The following is a 5802-nucleotide window of genomic DNA, read 5'->3' as shown; positions in this document are numbered from 1 at the left end:
GGCGCTGGATGGATGCCCACTGTGCTCTCAGAGGCCAAAAGATGGGCACCATCCAGTTGGCAGAGGGAGAGGCAGTTGGCCCAGGAGGGAAGAAGTCAGGGTGCCGGCCGCTGGGGTCGTGTGCCCAGACTGTATGTCCAAGGACACAGCTCTTGGCTGTCTTCCTGATCTGTGCTGCTGGAGCTAGGAAGGGCCTCTCCTCTGGTCCTGGCTCTGGCATCTGAGTTACTGCAATTGGTTATTGATCTCTAAGGGAAATCTGGGACCTTGTCCCTAGCTGGGCATGTGGTTGGCTCAGGGGCAGGCCGGCGGGGGGGGGGGGGGGGGGGGGGTGGACAGGAAATTGGGAGAGCCCAGATTAAGGTTGCAACTGGGTAGACCAGGAAGTGGGGAAACCGGTTTGTCATTTGGGCCACTTGGGGTGGGGTCTCCTCTCCTGGGCTCTCTGCCTGCCTGCCACTCTGCCTGATGGTCCATAGTGAATAGAAGTACTCTGTTCCCTCTCTTGCTCACCTAAACTGCTTTTGGAAACGCCAGAAGTAAATAAAAGGGACAGGGGACTCAGCCCACCTTCTCCTCCCCAAGAAAGCTTAAGAGAGAAGGGACTGGTCAGAGCATCGGAGCGAGGGAGGGAGGGGACCGCTGGAGCACGAGGTGTCTGTGCGGGCCTGGGTCTGGGTCTGGGTCTGGGTCAGCGCTGGAGAAGTCTGCGGAGCCAACAGGTAGGCCAACGAAGGTGGGACGCGGAGGGGCGGGGGACGGCAGGGTGGAGCCGAGCTAGTGCTCTGCCGGCTGCGGTAGAGGCGGCAGTGGCGCCGCCAAGCGAGGCGTGAGCAGGGACCGTCGCTGGAGCGTCCTGCCATGGGGTCTCACTGGCCGGAGGGGCGCGGACCACCTCCCTGCTAGCACGCGCGCCTGCAGTTCCCGAGCACGCCTGCAGGAGGGGCCGCAACCCGGAGCCGGGGCCAGGAGGCGGCCCAGCAGGCGGCGCTGGGGAGCCCAGACCCTCTGACTGAGCCGCTTCTAGGCGCGGTGGGGCGAGGGGTCGCGCGGCAGAAGCAGAGGAGGATCTAGGCGCTCCCGGCATGGGGCGGCTGTTGGTTTCCGAGGTCACCTTGGCTGAAGAGAGCCCCCAGTCTCGCCGCCCCGCCTCCCCACCCAGCCCCGAGAGCCTTTCCATCCCTAGGCGCGCCCGGGCTTGGAGACCCAGGAGTCCCCCACCCTCCAAGTGTTCCCGGTCCCTGGTCAACGTATTTGTCTCCATCGTGGTGCGAAGACTACTTGGGGTGGGAGAAGCAGGTGGCGCGGGAAGGAGAGTGAGCGTGCCTCGCGCCCGGCCCCGGCCGCGCGCTGCGGGATCCCGCCGTGCTGCTGGAGGGAGCGAGAAGGCGCAGTGCCCCTTCCCCTCCCCCGCCTCCGCCGCCCCGGGCGGCCCTTTGTACGTTCCGGCCACACGCGCGCGCCCGCGCCGCGCGCGCGCCCGCCCGCAGTGACACACCCGCGCCGGCCCGCGCGCGCGCGCACTCACACACACACACACACACACACACACTCGCTCTCGCACACTCGGTGACACGCCCGCGCGCGCGCGCACCCACACGCCCGGCCGCCGGCGCCCTCCCAGCTGGTCCACCCCGGCGGGGCCCGCGCCCCCGGCCCGCCCGCCTGGCACCGCGCCCCGGGGCTGGGGCCGAGCGAGGAGCCCGCGAGGCGGCGAGAGGGCGAGCGCCAGGCAGGCCGGCCCGGGGCCCCCGCCCCCCGCGCCCCCGCCCGATGGGGAACGCTCCGTCCCAAGGCATGTCCCTGTCTCTCTCCTCCCTAATGTGCCTCCATGCTTAAGTGGAAGGTATTTCTGTTTTCTTTGTGTGTTTTCCCCCTCGGCCGGGGGCGGGGGCGGCGGCCGGGCCAGGGAGGCGGTGGCCGGCGGGGCTAGGGATGCTGGGGTGCAGGTGTGTGGGGGGCAGGGGACCGCTGTGCGCTGGGCTTGGGAGAAGGACCCAGGCGAGAGGAGTGCTGGGACCAGAGAAGGAGGCAGGGTGGGGAGGGCCTCACGACGCCCCGGGGTGGGGGCCAGAGGAGTTCAACTGTAAAGGGGCTTGTATGGAGGGGGGAGGGGGGAGGAGAAGAAGGGGGATGGATGTTGAGCAGGGTTGGGGGGAGGGGAGCGTCCATCCGAGGTGGGGGAAGAGGAGGATGCAGGGGGAGGGGAAGGGAATGGAGAAGTGAGGGGTGCATCAAAGGCCTCCCTCCCTCAGCTCCCAGAATGGGGTGCACGGGCTAGGATGGTGGTGGTGGGCCCTTGCACCAGCCCCCAGGGACAGAAGGGGATGAGTGAGTTCTGGGATTGACCGCGTTGCCAGGATACAAGCCCGTATTCCACACACCCCAGCTCCCCGCATCTTGAGGCCCTAGCCCTGGAGACCTCTGAGCCTCAGCAGCAGTTGCAGAAACTGGGGACCAGCTCCCCGCTCTACCAGCGAGTAGGGAGGGCCACGAGAGGGAGGGGTTTAGGGAGGGGCTATTTAATCTTAACCCCTCCCCCCGCAGAGGCCAGAGGGCAGGGGAGGGCGCCCCCAGCTGGGGAGGGCATCTAGGGTGAGTGAGAAGATAGGGACTGCAGGCGGCTGAGGGGTGGAGGGTGGGGCTGGGAAGGGGACGCACCACCGTGGCCCACCCTCCCCTCCCACGCACCCCCCTGCTACGTCAGAAGCTCCCGGGCCAGCTCCGAGTCCTGTCGGTGGGGGCAGCAGGATGCTGGTGGAAGCAGAGGGGACAGGCCGGGTGCCTCCGCAGCTCGGCTGTCAGGGCCCGGCGGGGCGTGTGAGGCTGCTGGTGCGCGCCCCCCAGCCCCACGCCTCCCCATGCAGCCCTGGCAGTGCCTCCGACGCTTTGCCCTGGCCTGGTGGGAGAGGACGGCGGAGGGCAGAGCCCGCTCTCCCAGGGAGGAGCCTGGACCGAGGGACCCTGGGGGCCGAGGGGAGCCAGGTGAGCAGGCGCGGGGAAGTGTGCAAGGAGGGGAATCTTCCCAGCCCCTCTCCTCAAATGTTGTGGGACAAGGAGGTCCTGCAGCACCCCAACTTTAAGGAAAGTGGGCTCCCCGAGCTGGGATTGGGGGTTTCTGGCAGCAGCCTTTCAAAAGGAGATGGAGGAGCTGCTGTCTGTTTTGGGGAAGGGAGAAACAGGTGAGGCTTGGGAATGAGGGAAGCTGATCAGACTTCCAGGTTTGTGGGCCTGAATGCTCGTTTGGGTGGGGTTTGAGCACTTTTTGGGGGTCGTCAGGATACCTTCTTCCTGACTCTTGGTATCTTGGTCTGCGTGACCTTGAGCCAACTGCTTTGCTGTCTAATTCCGTGCCTCAGTTTATCTTATTCCCGTCCCTTTCCCTCTTGTTGGTCTTTAAAAAATTGATGATGCATTTGATGGAGATTGTGAGGCTGTCACCACTGGTGGCAGCTATGATGGTGGTGGTTTCTGGTGTGGTTGTATGTGGGGAGCAGCTATGGTGCATTTGAGGGGTTTTGCTGGTTCTGGTTGGTGATGGGCCACTCCGTACAGGTGTCAGGGACACGGAAAGGAACATTCACACAGGAAGGAGTTCTCCAGGCAAGCTGAGAGTTGCTGGGGACAGAGACTTAGCTAGTGGTCTGGGGTAGAAGCAAGGGATGGGGTGAGGGCTCTGGGCATAAGGGGAGGGATTCCAATAATAAGATCCACCACCACTACCCCCCACCCCGCCATCCCCACCCAGACCGCCTGGCACCCAGGCACCATTGGCAGCAAGTGCAAAGGCTTTGCCCTGGCTTCCTGCCACCCTGCCTTGGGGACAAGAGGGTCTTTGTCCAGTCCCCCCCACAACAATTCTTGCTCCTTCCGCCCTTTCCACGATGGCTGGTTCTCTGTGATGACCCTCAAGGCTGGGATGGAGGCACAAATCCCCCTTCTGGCTCCCACTCTCTGTGCCCTGGAGCTCTATCTGCAAAAGGCAACTGTGGTCCTCGGGGAGTGCTGAGTGGAGGGGGATACTCCACTAGGGGAAGGGTCACTAGAATGAGCCTCTCAAAGAGCTACCCCCACCTCAGGCTTTCCCCTGCCCCTCTACTTGCCTCCTTGCCTAATGCAGAGGGTCTGGGGTCTCCGTGGCCTGATCCCTGCTGGGTTCCTGGCATCTTAAAGATGTGCAGATTACTGGGTTGGGCACTGGGATGCAGGAACTCTCTGATGCGCTCTCCCTGTCTCTCCGTCTCTCTCTTTCTCTCTCTCCCTCTTCCCTCTCTCGCCAGGGACCCACCCTGGAAAAAGGGTTTAATTAGAACCATTGATTCCTTCTTTGGCTGTGGGCATCGACAGTGTGGTCAGAGCTAGAGGGTGGGGGTGGCATGGCTGCCGTCTGCCCATGCCAACCTTGGCATTCTCTGCCAAAACCCCAGCCCTGGAAGTGCTTGGGAGGGAGGGGGCTGGGCTCTTTGAAGTACCCAGTTTGTTGAGCCCCCACCCCCACCCCAGGTTAGGTTTTGGGGAAAGAAGGGAGACAGTGTTGAGGATTTGAACGGAGGGAGCTGAGTTTGGGGCTCAAGGAAGAACAGTTCATGGCGTCTGTCACCCTGGGTAGTGGGCCCGGGGCACGTGAAGAGGCAGATGTGGTGGGGGGCGCTCCTGCAAAGGGGCCTGTGGGTGTTGGGCAGGCAGGGAGTTCAGGGGAAGGATCCAGGGCTTGCCATAAAAGCTGCTCTTTCGAGGAATCCCAAGCATTTATCTCCTCCAAGCCCTGGCAAGGAGATCTGTTTTCTTCTTTCATTTATGTCCTTGAGGCCCAGAGAGGGACAGAGACTGCCTCAGAGGCCCAGCAGACTTAAGTCTAGCTTTAAGCCTGGTTTCCTGACCTAGGGACCCCTGCTTGGATACAAGCTGCTGAGGGTGAGGCTCCCGGTAGCCGAGGCTCTGGACTCTAGGATTTGTGGGGGGTGGGGGACAGGTTGTGCCCCCCAAGTCCTGGCTGGCTGCTGTGGGTGGGCTGGTGCAGGTGCAGGCTTCAATGAGGCACTTAGATGCTCTTTGAAGAATCCCTCATTGGCTTCCTAGGGCCCATTTGAGCAAAGATAATAAAAATCTGGCCGTCAGCGGGTTTGAGGGCTGTACTCGCTTCCCCTTCTTTCATTCCAAGCTCTGAGAAGCGGAGATGAAGGCTTCGGATTTGGCTGGGAAGCAGTGCCTGCCCCGAGGGAGGAAGGGAGGGAGGCAGTGAAGGAGGGAGGACTGAGTTCCTGGCAGCCAGGGGAGTTTCTGGGGAGGTGGGCAGAGGGGCAGGGGCATGGTCCCTAACTCCTGCCAAGCAGCCTAGAACCTCGGGGTCAGGGTTCCTCTACCCGATACCTGGGCTCCAGAGTGCTCCCCTGGATGCCCTCAGTCTTCGCCCCTCCCCCATCTCCCCTCTGTGCCTTTCCGTCTCCCCATTCCTCCCCTGCCGCTCCCTGCCCCTCCATTTCTCCCGCGCTGCCCTTCCTGCTGTCTCTCTCTCTCTAACCCTGTCTCCCTGTCTCTTCTTCTGCCTCCTCCTTCCTCCCTCTGACCGCCCCTCCCATTGTCTGCCGCCCCTTCCTTTCTCCAACTCTGGCCCTGCTTTCGAGGACTGTCTGGAAGGTTGAGAAGCCAAGTTGGGGGCGGGGAAGTGTCCTTAGAAGGGATGGGCCTGGGTTAACTATTATGGTCTGTCAGGTGCCATAATTGTCAGAGTCCAGGAAGGGCTGCTGAGCACTTAGGGATGTGTGTGTGTGTGTGTGTGTGTGTGTGTGTGTGTGTGTGTGT

General features: G+C 62.9%; 1 protein-coding gene across 9 annotated transcripts in view; it reads left to right on the top strand.

The window, feature by feature from the left end:
- Positions 1–459: 459 nt before the first annotated feature.
- Positions 460–5802, top strand: part of SRCIN1 (SRC kinase signaling inhibitor 1) — a 75406-nt gene continuing 70063 nt past the window's right edge. For 7 of the 9 annotated variants that reach the window (XM_031934266.1, XM_031934260.1, XM_031934263.1 and 4 more), the window contains exon 1: positions 460–722. The gene's annotated coding sequence lies outside the window, so the exon portion shown is untranslated. The remainder of the gene's footprint in view (positions 723–5802) is intronic. The other 2 variants (XM_026448556.2, XM_031934264.1) reach the window with 1 other exon arrangement.

Source organism: Piliocolobus tephrosceles, chromosome 16 (genome assembly GCF_002776525.5).
Source record: "Piliocolobus tephrosceles isolate RC106 chromosome 16, ASM277652v3, whole genome shotgun sequence".
NCBI classification, from domain to species: Eukaryota; Metazoa; Chordata; class Mammalia; order Primates; family Cercopithecidae; genus Piliocolobus; species Piliocolobus tephrosceles.
This window is presented reverse-complemented; position numbering and strand designations above follow the sequence as displayed.